Consider the following 19,327-nt stretch of genomic DNA (forward strand, 5'->3'; position numbering starts at 1 on the left):
TCGAGTAACACCAATATGAGTTTATAAAAAATAATATAAGTAATATACTACTGTGATATGATCTTCTTGAAATCAATACTTCTGAAATGATGATATATACTGATAAATGATGAATACTCCTGATGATAACCAAAATAATTTTAAGGATAATGGTATCAGAGGAATGAAATATGTGATCCCATTGTACTTAAAGAACTCAAGTAACTTGAATTTATGGCTACTTAAAGCTTAGTCAAGCCTAATATTATTCCTATAATACATTCTTGCTGATATTGGATAACAGTTGTAGAATGGAGATGGGTCTCAGTGGATCAATGATGTATTTTTAGATTGTCACCTAGGATTCAAGCCAAGAGAGTAGGGGCTAAATTCCATTGTCTTCTGAGAGTAGATTGTTTCCCTGCATTGAAGGAGCCACGATATACACATGTTTGATAAGGAAATCAAAGGACCTAAAAGAATTTAGAAATTATATCTTCGCTCAGTACAAGGAAATGTCCTTCAGACTAGTGAAGCAATCTGTTTCCATTTCATGATGTATGTTGCTTAATGTGGGTATCCATTCATGAGGGCTGATAAATTTGAGATTTTCATTTTAAGAGAGCAAACATGGCAGGAAATGCAACTTCAGTCTCTTCAGCTGTATTCTTAGTCAACGTTGTAAAACCAAATTTGTTTATTTTTTTTTTGCACACGTGTAATAGTTCAAAGATGTAAGTGAATAAATGACATCCCAACAGGAAATATGGTTTAAATTTCTCGGAACTCCTTGAAGAGACCCCTCTGAGTATTTGCTTATCAATCTTTGATAGGTGAGAACTGATATAAGGGTTGTTCTCATTCAGTGATTCAGAAAAAGTGTAATATGTAGTATAATGCTTGAAAAACTTTTATTTCATCAATAGCTTACTGCAAAAATTTCTGTATGAATCATGGGAATAAACTGTAAACGGCCCCAGATTGCCTCAAAAGGACATGAGAATATCTATAATTATAAAGTACTCGAGTCTCTGTGGTAGCTTCTGCCTTCACAGAGAAGTAATTAAAAGTCCTAAAATGATGAAAGGAAGTTAAGAAATACTGTGTGCATCTCAGGCTGCAATTTCAGAATCTTGAGTGAGTGCTATTATCATTTAAGTCTCTAACATAAGAAATTCTGTAATAGCTGTAAATTGTGGTATATCTTTCATTCAAAAACATTAAAAAATTGCTATCATCTGATGAATATATGATGGTCTTAGTAAAGTGTGCATCAGCTTTTTCAAACTTTTCAATGCAACCTGCAGTATCGTTAAATTCAGTTTAAGTGTAAGTAATGCTATGACTATAGAGGGATTCATATACTAACACTAAACCAAGTCCTTGAAAACAATGAAGCACTGTATTTTGGGTGTAATGTTAGCAATAATGAATGCATAAACAAGAACCTAATGAGCTTGTCTTTTGAAGAGTCCTTTGTTGTTTTTTTCTCCTTTGAAAATCACTTCAACAGATGCAAAACTACTTTTCCATTTTTTTCCCCAAAATTCTGGCATGTGACATATTGGCCCTGATATCAGGTTTCTTGAGACAGAAAATTCAACATTATATTGAAATTTGCTTTTCTTCAAGAGATATAGTGCATTATTCAGTTTTGTCCAGAAGAAAAGAAATTAAAAGTTATACCTTTTATTGTTTCAATAAACAACTCATGCCACTATATAGTTATACACTGTGCCAAGAGAGGAATCTTCCCTAAGATACCAACAAAAGGAAATCAATGTGCTAATTTATGTTTTCATAATTCATTATTTTTGTATTTAACATCTTTGATGAAAAATGAATCCCATATTTTGATTTTTACAAAGCACAGGAATCTCTTACTTTGAGTGTAACTATATTTGATTCACTGACAGAGATTAGCTACAGAATTGAGCTTGTATTTATATTTTCCTCTAGATTAAAGAGGAAATTCAGATGCTGCTGTCTGTACAAAAGAATCACTAGATGCTATCTTTAATCTTAAACACATGGAAGCACCATGTCCTGATGACAGTTGCCTAAGATTCAGTGACCCTCAGTCAGAAAAGGTTTCAAGTGGCTGCCTAAAGAGTTTCCTGACAAACGATGCTTTTCTCAGTTGGGGCCAAGCTGCTTTATAATTACTATCTTGCAATAATCCTTGCAACGTTTGGATGCAGTGAATAAGTCGATAATGTTGTCAGCATGTTACAGTTAATGAAACTGTGGCAGACCTCTTGTGAGTTAAAGGCAGATTTTCAAATTGCCCTATTTTCATTAAGTGCTTAATTTAAATTATTAGCTTTTCAAAACATCTCATGTTTTTTCAGAATACTTGAGCATACTGTGAGAGTAAAGGGCAACATTGAAGAAGTGGTCCCAAATCATCAGACTTTGATGCTTAAAGGAAGTTTCTTAATAGCATTTTAGTACCTCAACTATAAGTACCTAGACAGACAGGGTGAATTTAAACAGCGAAGTTAGAGTACTCATATATAATATATTCAGTAAGGAGAATTGCCTGCAAAAGACAGTTTAGAAGAAACTAGGATCTTTTGCTCCTTCTCAGCATAAGAACTGTAAGCAATTCATCCCAAGTAAACAGTATGGATGTGATTTGCAGCCTCTGCCCTTCTGTACTACCCTAGAAGACTTTTCATCTTCCAAGGCCATCACTTTCCCTACTGGAAAGGTGTGGTTATGCAGTATATTCACACCTTTGTGTCTTCAGAAAACAATTCTACTGGGCTGCAGCACAGTCCTCAACAACAACTAATCTCAACAACAGCTAATCTCTCTCTTCTCAATCAGTGCTGTTTTACAGCAATAGAAGCACAGTATGAAGCCAGGAGATCTGAACTTGAAACCTATGAGGTCTGGATGCAGCTGATCTGCCATAGATAGGGCTAGGCATTATCGGGGTGGGCACAGCCCTGTGTAGTCTCTCTCAACTTGGGATTCCCATGTGGATATGCTCATCAGCTTATATATAGCTTTAGTAAACATTTGTGTTGAAGAAATCATAGAATTGTAGAATGGTAGGGGTTGGAAGGGACCTTTAGAGATCATCTAGTCCAACCCCCCTGCAGAAGCAGGTTCACCTGGATCAGGTTGCATAGGAACATGTCCAGGTGGGTCTTGAAGACTTCCAAGGAAGGAGACTCCACAACCCCTCTGGGCAGCCTGTGCCACTGCTCCCTCACCTGAACAGTGAAATAGTTTTTTCTTATATTTAAGTGGAACGTTTTGTGTTCCAGCTTCATCACATTACCTCTTGTCCTGTTGCTAGCTACTATAGAAAAAAGGGATGTTCCAACCTCCTGACACCCATCCTTTAGATATTTGGAAATGTTAATAAGATCTCCCCTCAATCTACTCTTTCCTAGACTAAACAGCCCTAGTTCCCGCAGCCTTTCCTCATATGAAAGATATTCCAGTCCCCTGATCATCTTGGTGGCCCTGCACTGGACTCTTTCCAGAAGTTCCCTGTCCCTCCTGAGCTGAGAAGCCCAGAACTGGACACAGGACTCCAGATGAGGCCTCACCAGGGCAGACTAGAGGGGGAGAAGAATTTCCCTTGCCCTGCTGGCCACACTCTTCTTGATGCATCCCAGGATGCCATTGGCCTTCTTGGTCACGAGGGCACATTGCTGGCTCATATTTAGCTTATTATCAGTCAGGACTCCCAGGTCTCTCTCTGCAGAGCTACTCTTCAGCAGTTCGACCCCCAGCCTGTACTGGTGCAGGGGGTTGTTCCTTCCCAGATGCAGGACTCTGCACTTGTCCTTGTTGAACCTCATGAGGTTCTTCTGTGCCCAACTCTCAAGCCGGTCAAGATCCCGATGAATGGCAGCACAGCCTTCTGGGGAATCAACTATTCCTCCCAGTTCGGTGTCATCAGCGAACATGCTGAGGGTACACTCATCCAAGTCATTGATGAAGATGCAATACAGTTTGTGGTTCAGGAGAAAACCAGATATGTATTAGATAAAATAAATAAAAATAAATAAATAATACATGAAATACTGAATTTATTGTGAAATTTTGAGGATTTTTCTGCATAGTCTGATAAACTCTGCTTTGGCAATTATTATCTATTTGCACTGTGCATCTGGAAAAGATTTTAGGGGCTGCATAGTTTATTGGAATGATGTTCACATAGGAACATGTCTGCTAATTCTGTCTGCTATCAGGCAAAAAACAGAAGGACCTATCTTATCTAGACTAGTAACTAAACCACTGCATACACATCTTCAGCAGCCAATCCAAACACAGCTTTTGTGTGAGCTTCTATTCCTTGATAGCAGGCTAATCCGTCATCGCAAATTGCTGAAGGCTAAATTAGAAATATAACAGACAAAACTCATGAAAGATATTAGGTTAAAAATAATATACCAGTATCTTCTATAGTAATAAAACCATTAAACATTATATAATAAGAGTATTCTACACTTTGAATAAGATAGTAAGTACTTGACAAGTCTGGGTGAGGTGGGTAAATAAACTTCTAAATAATTTTTCTCAAATAAAATGAAACATATTTATCTAGATGATCCTAACCACAGAAGAGTTTCACAGGGGACCTCTACTGATTTTAAACCATGATTTGGTATTTTCCTTAAAAAAATCCTTTCAGTTTATTGTTTCTATGCAATGATCACATTCTCATTTTTTCATGCATCCGTTGTTAATTAAATGCACATCTTGTCATTCATACAGAAATCCTGGTACTTTTCACAGGAAATTGGACATACTTCAGACTAATTATTGTAGGTAAGGAATGTTTTAAAGCAATATAAGTCTTTGGCTTCCACTAAGTAAAATATGTGAATTGTCTATTGCATTGCATGCACTTGAATATCAATTATCTATGTTATTTATATAGTAAAGACTGGTTAAGAATCTGTAGTTCTTTCCAAAACAGTTACTGCTATTGCACTGACTTATTTTCTGTTGTAGATAAATACCATATACAAGAATTCTTTGTAAATAATATACAGATAAATAAAGAAGTGCTACAATTTCAGTATTCTAAAACTAAATTTTTAGTCTTGCTTCTCTCATCACTATTGTATTATGATCTAATTTAATATAAATTTATGGTAAAAAGTCACAGAGATTTTAAATATTGTGACATTGTCACCTTATAGAGGGCTATCAGTAATTTTCCTCTAACACATAACCACTTGTGATCTAATTTCTACATCACACATTCTATGAAAGGAGAGAAATGAATAAAAGGAGTACAAAATATGACTCACTGACAAAGCAATGTCATTATACTCTATAGAAGACATACAGAAATGATTGTTCTGAAATGTAGATTCTGATCCAACTCATCTGAGATTAGGGAAAAACAACATTCCTCTTGGTCAGGTACTACTGTCTATAATGTGTTTACATCTAAGTGAGTATTTTATACTCTCTTTGACTGAACACTAATATAAATGTAAAAATAGGTCAGATAACTTGAATACTTGACATTTTCTTCCTGGTGCTATCAGGAATATAAAAGTTTGTAATACTGTGTTTGTTTTTATGGCACCACAGTGAAGTATATCTGAATATAAATGATAATAATTAATTCAGTTTGAAATAGAAAGTACATGACATAGCATATCTAAGGGCTAAAGTTTACAGATAAACATATCCAGTCACAAAATTCCCATTTGAGTCAAAAGGAAAAGCCTGTTTTAACTCAAAGTCAAATCTTAAATGCATTAAACATGAATTCATTATTTATTTAGCATGATTATAAATCCTTTTCATTTTAAGAATTATATTGGCAGTTATTAATATCTCTTATTTGATAGTGTGTGATAGTTTTTCTTTAAAAGCTAAATAAGCGTACAGTTGGGAAATTTATCTTAAAGCTTCATTTCTTTGGGGATTAAATAGCCAGTCTTCAGACCAATCTCTCCACTGCTTGCCATGATTCAAACATCTGGAAAGAAAACCAAAAACATTTCAGCTAAATGCTAAGCATTTTACTGCACAATGACTATCATCACTGAATAATAACATCTGACAAATAGGTTATTACCATCAGAAGCAAGGCTTTTAAATCAGGCCTTAACTACTTTTATTAAAAGCTTGGAAGGTAATCACTGAAATGACTTTTTTTTTTTTTCTTCTGTGTTTATGCTTCTGTCTAGAGTCTTTAGAGATTTGCCAGTTACAATCTATTTACTACCTGTTGTGAAACACTGGTAATGAGATAATACAAGCAATTAGAAAAGCATTGCTCATTCCTGAAGAAGTGTTATTGCCTCAAACAAATGTTTCCAAAGGGAATATATAATAGTGTTTCAGTGACTTTTTTTTTGTTCCTATATTATCCCAAAGATACCTTTTGTTTCTTATGTATCCTGTCTAATCGGTAACTCACAGGTAGCTGCAGAATAGAGCTAATGCAGTAAATATACTTTCTTGAGAGTAACATTAAATCTCAAATCCAGAGAAAATAAGGTCAGTCTATGAACCCTTTATATATTATGTCAAAGCAGAGTATCTTAAAACTCTTCTTGATTAGATTCAATATTATGTTTTTTAAGCATTTAAAAATCTGAAACCTATAATTAGACTTGCCCCAGTATTACACATAAAGGATGAGAATTACACAAATTGATCTCACCTCTTATCTAGATGTAAGCTCATGTATATCCCACTTGCCACACTGTGCTGCATATATTTTCCCATATGTGAGACCCTGTGTGATGGTCCCAGCTATCTCGCTAGCTGATGATTCACTAAGTGCTTTCACATGGGAAGACAAACTTATGGGGCCTCATAAGGCTGAATTATGAGGTGAAGTCTATCTTTTTGTCCCTGGTCTGCCAAGGGCTCTTCTTCTATTTTGCCTCCTACTTCTGATAAGATAAAGGGTCTCTAAGGTTTTCTACACTCTTAGTAAGGAAGGGATCTAAAAATTGGTTGCTAGAAACAATAATGAAATAAATTAGACAAAACACATCACCCTCATATACACAATACCAATGCCCTTTTAGCTGTTGGATGAGTCCTGCTGTGGGCTTTGGTCCTGTTCTGGGAAGGTCTTTCCTATGGAGTATCTCTATCTTGAATAGTGAGCTCTGGAAAGCAACCTAATGTAGATGAGTTCTTGTGTCTATGTGCCAAAGGGTGTCCCCACAAGCTGAACAGATTCACACTGTATAGCATTTGGTTGTACATCTCCTCTGGGACTAAAGTGTAAATTCTAAAAATGATAAAACACTTTTGATATGTGTTTTCTTTTTTGGCTTGTTTTTCCTTGGGATGTTTTTGTTTTGTTTTGTTTTGTTTTGTTTTGTTTTTTTAAAGTTAAAATTGCAACACAATTCAGCAGAGTGTTATATCTTTAATGTGAAACTGAAAATGTGTTTTACTTGGCCTATTGTCTGATATGAAGGGATGTAATGGCATTTGAAGAGATAAAGTCTGCTGGGATGTTATTGGAAGACAGTACAGGAGAGGAAAAAAACATGACTGGTACAATATTCTATCTATAGTGCTTAAGTCAAAATAAGAGACCAAGGTTCAAGGGTAAATTTCTGTGCAAAGTTATTTGGTACTGCAAATGTACTCTTCATTTCTTTTTTAGTAGGTCTGTGTCTAGATTATGTCTCTGAAGAACAGAAAAATTGAGTTCGAAAGAGTACCAAGCACTTTATGTATTTTCTTGTCTATCACTTTCCACGGTGTGCAAAAAATATTAACAAAGTAAATAGACCCTCTTACTCCTTTTTCATTAACTAAAAGAGTAAGTGATCTTTACATTAAAATTTTGAGACATTCATTTCAACAACAAGAAGTGTTTGCAGTTTATCAATAACTCGTATTTCTTGGAACTAAAGTTGGTGAAAAAAGTGAGTTTATACTCAGCCTCACAGAACATACTGTACTCAGATGAATACCAGGGGAAAAAGAGAAAAAAAGGGAGACTGCAAAAGACTGGAGGATTATCACACAGTCTGCTTTAGGAGTTTGGGTTTTTTGTTGAGTTTTTTTGGTTTTGTTTTAGTTGATGTAATTTTCTTTTTTACTTGTCTCACAGTTTAAATTCCAAGACACTATTTATCAGTTTTTAGGCAAGTAAAATTGTTTTCCCATAATGTGTTTGTTACTTTAACAAACTGCTGGTTTTTCATTGATATTGACTACCAAAGGCTCGGTTGTAACAAAAAGCAACATTAATTCCAGAAGAACGGGAGGTTTTAACTATTAATGAATGCAAATCAGTTTGCAAAATCAGGTGGCATGATCAGCCAAAGTTAAAGCTCTCCAACAAATGAAGTAGGAAGCTATATGATATATCCTAAAAATTAGAGCAATTTACTTGTCCTGCTACCCTTTTTTCTTTAAAAACAGAACAAAATAGAAATTTATTAAAATTAATAGATTTATACTATGTCTTACATAAAAGAGAAGCAATAGCTACATTTAAGGTCATTTAAAAGACTCTTCATAGTGAGGACACAAGTGTCATTTATCCTGTTTGAGCCTCTTGCCTTAATCATAAATTCAATGCCTGACTGGGCAAACCAGCAGGGAAATCAATGTCTAGGCACTTCTTCATATTGTTTGCTACCTTTTTAAAGATGATACTTCCTTAAACAAACCTGTGGCTGGTACTTGCTACATTAATCTCCTGTCAAATATATTCCACAATCTATGTAGCTGAAATCAAAACAATCTCAGCTGATGGAAATTGTAAAAGAGTAACCATTAAGAGACTCGGTTAATAAGAGGCTAAAATAAACTTCTGTCATTTGATCTGTAGAATAAAAGTATTTCTAACAGCACATAGGTAGACAAGCTCTTTGCAGTCATGCAAGCCTTCCTTGAGGATATTTGTACTTAACTGAAACTTTAACATCAGAAACTCAGGTTGGCTCCACCAACCACTGAATGATGGGAAGGTTTCTCTAAATCATCCATTCCTTTAGTTTTCTTCTTTCTTTATCACCAAATATGGATTGCTTGGAGGGCATTGATTAGCATTTGCTAAAAAAAGATACATCTTTGCATAGATACATTTGGAAACAGATGGTGGAACGAATGGAATAGAGAGTATTATATGCCATTTTAAAAAGGAGTTAAGAAAATTTCAAGTTAAGAGTGGTCATTTGAGCTAGAATTGTGCAGTGTGAAGCATCAGAAACTAATCAGTGAGAGTCTGTAAGACACTGCAGTAAGCAGAAATTCAATTAAGTATAGTATATAAATATTTGATTTTATAAATCAAATAGAATATTCGATTTTTTGAAAAAAGATGTAACAAAAAACTTATGAGTGAAAGTCATACACATAATATGTTTATGCATTAGTTTACAACTGCATTTTCACAGAAGTTGTTAGCCGAGCAGTTACCATTGAAGATGGCAAATGGAACCTTGTTTCTGGCTTTCAAACTGTGAATACAAGAACGGTTTTTTAAATACATCTACAAAGTTGGAGAATATAATACAGTGATGACCTACCCGTTTGGAGATCCGAGGGAGAGAAAATGTTTTAAACAAATAGACAGAGGAAGGGAATGATTACAGTTGAGTACTAAAGCAATTCTATTCACTTTGTAAAACAATGACCCAATAGAGGCTATATGCAGCAGAGAGATAAAATTTCCTGATACTAAAAACCAGAGAGGCATAGCAGTCATTGACAGAAAAAGAAACTATAGTATAAAATTCCTTGAATAGACTAACGGCCTGAATTTACAAATCCAGTACAATGTTAAGAAATTTAAACTGCTGTAGCTAAAGGGATTTTCATATAAAAAAGCCCATAATTTAAACGACCAAACACAACTGAATTCTGAGAAGTGTCTGGGGACAATGATTGTAACGAATAAATACAGATAATTTTTTTTCTTATACAGAATCCCACTTATATCAAAGTCATGTGGACTACCCTCCATGTACTGAGAATAAAACTGCATGAGCATAGCTGGCTTTGTACCTTGAGAGTCTTATTGGCAGCTCTAACTTCACTTGGCAGTTCCAACTTCACTTGACAGTTCAAAGGATGGTGGCCTAAAATTCACTGCACTCCTAGGTCCTACTTGCATATTGCTGTAGTATCCCTGGGGAGTCTCAGTCTGCCTTGCAGGAAAATAGCAATATCAAATCTCAGTGACAGACTTTACAGGAGAAAGCGGTTTTACTTTTAAGAAAAATTTGTTTAATTTATTCATACTCTCCTGTGCATATGGATAAAGAATTGGTTGAATGGCAGAACCCAGAGGGTGGTGATCAATGGCACAGAATCAAGTTGGAGGCCTATGGCAAGTGGAGTTCCACAGGGATCTGGGACCAGTCTTGTTCAACATCTTCATAATGACCTGGGTGAGAGAACAGAGTGTACTCTTAGCAAGTTTTCTGATAGCAGCAAACTGGGAGGACTGGTTGATTCACCAGAAGGCTGTGCTGTCATTCAGTGGGATCTCGACCACCTTGAGTGTTGGGTAGAGAGGAACATCATGAGGTTCAACAAGGACACATGCAGAGTCCTGCATCTCAGGAATAACAACTCCATGCACCCTCATGGCCAAGAAGGCCAATGGCATCCTGGACTCCATCAAGAAGAGTGTGGCCAGCAGGTCAAGGAAAGTTCTCCTTCCCTTCTGTTCTGCCCTGGTGAGATCTCATCTGGAGTCCTGTGTCCAGTTCTGGGCTCCCCAGCTCAAGAGGGACAGGGAACTGCTGGAGAGAGTCCAGCACAGGGCCACCAAGATGATCAGGGGAATGAAACATCTTTCATACAAGGAAAGACTGCAGGAACTGGGGCTGTCTAGTCTGGAAAAGAGGAGACTGAGGGAGAATCTCATTAATATTTACAAATATCTAAATGGTGGATGTCAGGAGGCTGGGGCACCACTTTTTTTAATTGTATCCGCTGACAGGACGATGTGTAATGGAAAGAAGCTGGTACACCAAAAGTTCCCTTTAACTACAAAGAAAAACTTTAATATAAGGGTGATGGAGCACTGGAAGAGGCTGTCCAGGGAGGGTGTGGAGTTTCGTTTTCTGGAGACTTTCAGGAGTTGCTTGGATACATTCCTGTGTGACCTGATCTATGTTGAACTGCTTTAGCAAGGCATTTGACTAGATTATTTCTAATGTTCCCTTCCAATTCCTACAATTCTGTAATTCTGTGTGATTCTGTGATATACTCATGTGCTCCAGGGTGCTTGTATATAGCCTGCCTGTCTAGGACTCCCTTCAGAGGCCTGGAGGACAAAGGATACCAGCTATCAAGTCTTCCTCATGTCTCATGGATCTCTTCGTTTGACATTCATATTGGATTTGATTTTTTTTTTTTTCATAGCTTCTAGGAGATGGCAGTGTTTAGTTTCTCTATCCTATACCAGCTGTGTGAGTTGTCAGGTTTTACTCACTGCACTTTGTTTCATGAATTTCAGTCATGCCAGTGGAGCTGTTGCACAGACATGTTACGTTGGCAGAGTGGAACCTAACAATAGGCCCATGAAAAATAGATGTATGAATTTAATTTCATTAACTGAACGTGGAAATGAGGAATAGTAACTCTGATTCAGGGAAAAATAATGGAGCTTCCCAGATAATGCTGAGATAGATCTCCAGATTGCATGATGCTATGCCAAGTTATATTCTCAGAGGAATTGGTTTTCTTAAGATAAATCTAAACCACATGATTCTGATCCTAAAAGGAAACAAAGTCACAATTTGAAATAGGATTCAATGTGATAAGACGGGTGAGAAGATCTATTTTATGTATATGGCTGCGTTAAATGATGTAGAAATTTACAAATTGTTTCATGTAACTGTCAGGAGTCGTCACACTTAACAGTGCCATTAGTATATCTATTTTGAGATAAGGGTAGACCCTGTGGTTGATTTTACTTCCTTGCTTTCATTAAACAGCCTGAGTAATTCTGTGGATTCCAAAGGGACAATAATACATGTGGTTGATGAACTGCAAATTGACACAGACCTGTGATTATATGTCAGGCAGTATAGACCCCTTATCATTCTTTCAAAACTTCCTATTTTTTCAATAATCTTCACAAAATTCTTTAACTGAGAACATTATATGGACAATAATATCATTAAAGCTATAAAAATTTATTATCACTTTGGTACTTGTTTGTTTTTTTTCAGGATTGCATCTTTGACAGTTCTGCAACAGCAACTTGGGTGTTCCTTACATGTAGGAAGGGATTCACCTACCTTTAGCTATCTAGAATGAAACATCTGTACTTGGACTGGGAATGGTAGGTTCCTTTTATAGCCAAACAGTAAATATCTTCAAAAGGTGAATCATTCTCAGATGGGTATTTTAGATCACTATTGCTGGAGAAGATTAATTCTCTTCTAGAGGTTCCTGTCTCTTCATTGTTTGTTAGAGGAGATAGGATTTACTTTATTCTAATCTGTAGTTAGACATCTAACTTGGATTAAGACCGACAACTTCCACCGTAGCTTTTTTATCATTGAATTTTTATTGTATTCCTTTCCATATAACTGTTTCTATCTTTACAAAGCTGATCTGCATTCCTTGTCTCGAAATACAAATGGCCTCAATTCAGATCTGTTTGCATAGGGAAATGACAGATTCAACACAAGATAACCAGAATGCTAAAGGAAATAAAGAAACTTGGAATTCCAAGAGGAGAGAAGATGAGTATATAACAAGTAATAAGTAATGCTGCTTAGCTCCTTGAAGAAATTGCTTAAGCACTGTGCATAACGAAGCCAGACGGTCTATATAATTACTGTTCTATAGAAGAAACTAGAAGAATTATTTAATTCTGTGGGTAGCAAATTACTACCCACCAGCAGAGTTGGTAAACAAATGACAAGGACAGATAAGAAAGCAAAGATGAATTTCAACTTGAGTACAGCAAAAGTGTTGTTGTTCATCGATACCTTCCAATGCCTAAAAATACTTCCTCCTGCTTGTGGATTTAGTTTAAATAAATGAGGAATTCCAGTTTATAATTTTTTTAACCTTTACTTTTTTCCTCTTACTAGAGGTCTCATTTGTAGTTTTGTCAGTTTACAGTTGTGATGTACGAAAGCCAGCACTGAAGAACTGTAAAGGAGAGATAGTTGTAGGAAATATTCCCTCATCAACAAGGGTGGTTGGTCTGTGTCAGCTGGGTTTCATTCTTGACTCACAATGTCATTAGTATCGACACGCTGGAACTGATGCTATGCAGTGTAAAGCCTCACATAACACAGTATTTTCTATATCAAGAGGTGGAAACTATGATTCTACAGTCTGCAAAGACTTCCCAGGGGCAAAGATAAAGCCCTGACTCTGTTTCTCCTCTCCTGATAGTTGCTTGGCCAATTCCTTGACCATCTGAAGAACTCAATTTTATTTCTGCCATCCTTTCATTTGCTTCTTTGAGGTGAGCTTTAAGGAGAAAGCAGCAAGATGATTTCAACCTTGCTGCATAATGTCTTAAGATTTGTTTTCCAAACAGAGTAACACTAATCTAGTAAGATGAATAAAATCCTACCTTGGATTGACTCACAGTCGAGGTGACAAATGAATAGCTATGAAGGGAAAGCAACAGTCAACAGCTTTAAGGAACTTCTTACATTCTGATAATGCCACAAGGTATTGGGTTTCAATGGTAGGAGTTGGAAGGGACCTCTAAAGATTTAGTCCAACCCACCTGCTCAAACAGGCCCACCAGATCAGGTCACACAGGAACATATCTAGAGAGGTTTTAAAGACCTCCAGAGAAGGAGACTCCACAACCTTCCTGGGAAGCCTGTGACAGGGCTCCACCACTCTTACATTAAAGACGCTTTTGATCACCACCCTCTGAACTCTGCCATTCAGCCAGTTTTCAATCCACTTCATCATCCACTCATCTAATCCACACTTCCTGAGCCTTTCTATGAAGATGTAATGGGAGACGGTGTCAAAAGCCCTGCTGAAGTCAAGGTAGATGATGTCCACTGCTCTCCCCTCATCTAGCCAGCCAGTTGTACTCTCATAGAAGGCTAACAGGTTGGTCAAACAAGATTTCCCCTTAGTGAATCCATGTTGTGTCCCCTGATAACAATCTTTTCCTGTATATTTCCTCAGTGTATATTGAGATGACATCCAGGATGAGTTGTTCTATCACCTTTCCAGGGATGGAGGTGAGGCTAACCAGCCTGCAGTTTCCAGGTTGTCCTTCCTGCCCTTTCCGAAGACTGGAGTGACATTGGTCTTTCTGTCTTTCTCCAGTCCTCAGGCACCTTACCTGTCCTCCACAAACATTTGAAAACAATGGAGAATGGCTTCACAATAACTTCAGCCAGCTCCTTCAGCACTCATGGGTGCATCCCTTCAAGTTCCATAGATTTATGGGTGTCCAGCTTGCCCAACAGGTTTCTAACCACATCCTCGTCCATCAAGGAGTCTTCAGTTCTCCAGACTATTGTACTATTGTACTATCCTCCAGGGACTGTGCTTCCTGAGGGCCAGTTTTGGGAGTGAAGACTGAGGGAAAGAAGGCATTCAGTAACTTGGCACCTTCCCTTACCAGGACGCTCTCTGTGTTCATCAGCAGGTTCACATTCTTCCTAATCTTTCTTTTGCTACTCATGTGTTTGAAAAAGCCCTTCTTATTTCTCAGGTTTAATTCCAAAAGGGCCTTGGCCTTCCTGATTTTACCCCTGCTTACTCTGGCAATGTTCCTACACTCTTCCCAAGAAACCAGGCCTTTTTTCCACCTTACATAGATTTCTTTCGTCTCCTAGAGTAGTTACAGTAGTTATTTTTTCAACCATATAGGCCTCTTACTTCCTTTTCCTGGTTTTCTACTTGTGGAGACACTCCAATATTGGTCTTGGAGGAAGTGGTGCTTGAAGATTGACCAGCTTTCTTGGGCACTCCTACCATCTAGAATGCTGTCCCATGAGAGTCTTCCAAAAAAGTCTTTGAAATGCCAAAGTCAGCTTGCCTGACACCCAGGATTGCAACCTGCCTCGGTGTCCTGCTGTTTCAAACCGGGTCTTGAACTCCATCATCTTATGGTTACTGCACCCAAGATTGCCTCCAACCTTTGTATTCCCAATCAGACCTTATTTATTTGTTAGCAAAAGGTCCAGCAGCACATCTCTCCTTTTTGGTTCCTCAACCACTTGTGACAGGATGCTGTCATCAATATTCTGTAGGAACCTCTTGGACTGCGTGTGCTTGGCTGTGTAGCTTTGCCAGCAATGATCAGGGTGGTTTAAGTCCCCCATAAGAACCAGGGATTGTGATTGTGAGGCAGCTCTCAGCTGTTTGTAGAAGGCCTCATCCACCTCCTCTTCCTGATCAGGTGGCCTGTGGCAACCTCCCACAATAGCATTGCTCACTCTACCCCATCCTTTAATTGTCACCCATAAATGCTCAACCTACCCCTCTTCGCCTCCCAGGTAGAGCTCAATGCACTCTAATTGATCTCTTACATAGAGAGCAACTCCACTCCCTCACCTCATTTACCTGTTTTTCCTAAATAGCCCATAGGTGTTTGTGGGTGTGCTCCAGTTATGGGAGCTGTCCCACCATCTCTCAGTAACTGCAATGAGACCATGGCCCTGCATTCTCACCCACATCTGCAATTCCTCCTGCTTATTCCCCAGGCTGTGTGAGTTGGTATACAGGCAGTGCAGGGCTTACTTGAACAGACAGGTTTCATTGGATAGGGTCAACAGGATCTTCCCTCATTTGACATTCCTTCATGCCAGTCAGCCTTCTGCTTCTCCTCTTGGTGTCTGGATGTGGAGAATTCATCATTGCATTTCCTGCTCTGACCTATTTCCCTGTTAGATGCAATGGCACACGCTTTACCATTTTGCACCCTCTCCCCTAAGTCCTTCAGTTTAAAGTCCTCTTAATCAAGTTGGCCAGGCTGTTCCCAAATATTCCAGTATGTTTGTGAGAGAGGAGTATTCCATCCTGCCCTATCAAATTAAAGTAATTGAAGAAGGTCTCTGTGATTAATATGTTTAAGAAGGGTGAAAAGAAGTTACTGTACAGAAGTAAACTGCAGCAGAAGTGAGGAGTGAGAATGTGAAAGCAACAACTCTGTGGACACCATGGTTAATGAAGAAGGAGGGGGAGGAGGTGCTCCACTAGCAGAGATCCACCTGCAGTGCATGAAGGATCCCATGCCAGAGTGTGTGGATGCCCAAAGGAGGTTGTGACCCTGTGGGAAGCCCATGCAGGAGCAGCTTCTTGTAAGACCTGTGAACCTGTGGAGAGAAAGGAGCCCACACTGGATCAGGTTTGCTGTCAAGACTTGTGACCCCATGAAAAGAAGGAGTTCATGAAGAACTGTAGCCCATGGAAGGACCTACGTTAGAGAAGTTCATGAAGGACTGTCTCCTGTGGGAGGAAGCCCACACTGTACCAGGGGAAGAGTGCGAGGAGTCCTCCCTCTGAGAGGAAGGAATCATAGAGGCAATCTGTGATGGACTGTGATTAATTTAGAATTTTTAATTACCGTTCTCTGTTCTGAATGGTAAGAAATCCTCTAGGTGATTGAGGTGAACCTGCTTTAGCAGGGGGGTTGGACTAGATGATCTCTAGAGGTCCCTTCAAACCCCTGCAATTCTGTGATTGTGTGATTCTGTGAAACTAATTTCCCCAATTTCAGTCTGTTTTGCCTGTGATGGTTATTGCCAAGTGATCTCCCTGTCCTTATCTCAACCCACAAGCCTTTCATTATATTTTCTTTCCCCTGTCCAGCTAAGGTCGGGGATTGAGAGTGGCTTTTGTGGGCATCTGGAATCAAACCAGAGTCAACTCACCACACACAGAAGTAAACACTTGAGGCTATTACAGCCATGATTGTCTGAGCAGAAAAAATGTTCATAGGTGGAGCTAATAGATTTGACTCACCAGCTAGCCAAAATGTAAAAGAAAAATCAAACTGTCAAGCATACAAGACTTGTTAAAGTATATACTCTAGAGAATTACATTCAAAGAAAAGCTCCTCCTTGCTGCTTCAATGTATTTCTGTTTACAAAAGAATGGAGATTTTTCAGGTCAATGAGAACTGGGGACATCAGAACTATGCTTTAAGCTGTATCTTAGGAGACACCTGCTGAAAGGCTTTAGCTGTCAATAGAGTTAACATAGATTTGTTTCACATGTCTTCTCTTTTGATAACATAATTATGCTGGGAAAATATTTATGATTTTAGCCCTCACACTACCATAAAACCAATAGTATCTCTTTTAGTCCTCTGTCCCTGCTGCTGCTTTAATTGTATCACAAAGACTTCTGGTATAAAGTGAATCTCTTTCACTTCTTTTCTTTTGTGACTGCCTCCAGATACTATTTTGACAACAGAACTATGTTACTAAGAAGATATGTGTGCAGTTAAATGTAATACTTGACATTTACTTGCCTCATTTCTTTCCTAGATCTCAAAGGGAACTATAAATAAGTGGAAACACTCTCGTCATTTTATACATTGAGAAAGCAAGATGCAGTCAGATGCAGAACAGAACAGAACCAAGCTTCCTTATCTCTAGACATGAGTTTGTCATTTTATACCAATTATACTGTCTAGTTTTGGCTTTATGGGGAAAAAACACATATATTTGAAGAGTGCAGTGTGTTAAACTGTGTGTAGTGTTGTCTCATTAAGAGTTTCATCTTTGCAGAGATAGCCCATCTGAAAGCTATTGTTGCCTTGTACGGTATATTTACAGAGTTTCTGCTCAGTGTTCTTTGTGAATAAATATGAAAGGAGATTATTTTCATGTCCTGGCCTCTGACTAAACTTCTGATAGCAGTCAAAAACTTCTTTTTTTTCTTTTTTCCTAAAAAATCCCATCTTTGCCGAGAAAAGCAAAAAGGAAGCTTGTATCTCTTAGACTAATTCTATAACCTTTTGGCTGTAATCTGAATAAATTTATGAGCAAAGATGTGATTTATGCTTCAGGTGAAAAGAAAGACTATGAAGATGAATTAGATCATCCAGTCCATTTGATCATCAAGTAAGTTTCAGCAGCAGTTGTTTAACAGAGAAAAAAAAAGTATTAAAATAAGAACAGAATTAACAGGGAACAAAAAAGAAAAAAAAATGACAAAGGAGATTATTTTAGGACACTAAATGATGAAAAAGTTCTTGAGTTATGAATAAAAAAATAGCTTATTATGAAACAGACACACTCTATTTGATTTTGGGAGCTTAAGTACCAAATAGTGTTGTAGAATTACATCAGACACAGCAGTTCCACAAGCAGACAATTAACCACAGTTAGGATCAGAAACAGTCAGGAGACTGCATTATTATGCTCTCCCTTGATATGAAATCACAATTTGATTTAATTATTGACAAAAGTAGACCTAGTGCAGGTCATAAGAGGGTTTCCAGGTATACTCATTGCCATTTTCTGTTTTGAGAGACCTATTTCAACATCTGCAGACTGAGATGAATGCATTCTTCTTTCAAGAAGTAGTATGAGTTTGGTCAAAGAAATATTAAGTTGTATTTTTCTTCTGATGTTTATTACAGCACTAATGTTTCCCCCTCAGGTAAAAATTCAAAAAGAAAAGAAAAGAAATTATAAACTATTTTATGTTTAAAGAAGGAAGTATTGAATGTCTAAGGTGTTTTGATTTGCAAGGGAAGGGTAGAGTGAAAATCACATTGGATTTGGATTCAAACCCTATGTATCCAAATTTTGAACATGGAAAAAGGCAGGGAAAAATTATTTTTCTTCATTCTCTGGGGCTTAGAGACAACTGAGTTTCAAACAGGCTTAATGTTGAATGAAGCAGCTGCCCTGGTGACAGAGGATACAGAGAAGGCAGTTACTGAATGCCTTCTGTGCCTCTGTCTATACTGCTGGAGACTGTCCTCGGGAGTCCCAGGCTCGAGGGGAAGTCAGGTTAAAGGAGGAGTTTTGTTTGGTTGATGAGGAGTGGGTTAAGCATCAGTTGAGCAGTCTGGATGTGCATAAATCCTTTGGTCTCAATATGATGCACCTGTGGGTGGTGAGGGAGTGTCATGATCACCTGTTGGGTTCAATTTGGCAGAAGTTAAACCCCCTTACTTTCCAGATGATCTCAGACAATCCAAGGTGGCTGGAGCAGAAGTCCAATCCAACAGGTTATCGTGATTCAGTTTTGTGCATTCTTGGGACGAGAATTAAGACTCAAAAGGCAGTCAAGTGCTAAACTACTTTATTTTTCCAATCAAAAATCAACAAGGAAAAGAGAAGGGGAAGAAGGAAAGGAAAGGAAAGGAAAGGAAAGGAAAGGAAAGGAAAGGAAAGGAAAGGAAAGGAAAGGAAAGGAAAGGAAAGGAAAGGAAAGGAAAGGAAAGGAAAGGAAAGGAAAG

The sequence above is a fragment of the Colius striatus genome, chromosome 1 (genome assembly GCF_028858725.1).
Source record: "Colius striatus isolate bColStr4 chromosome 1, bColStr4.1.hap1, whole genome shotgun sequence".
NCBI lineage: Eukaryota > Metazoa > Chordata > Aves > Coliiformes > Coliidae > Colius > Colius striatus.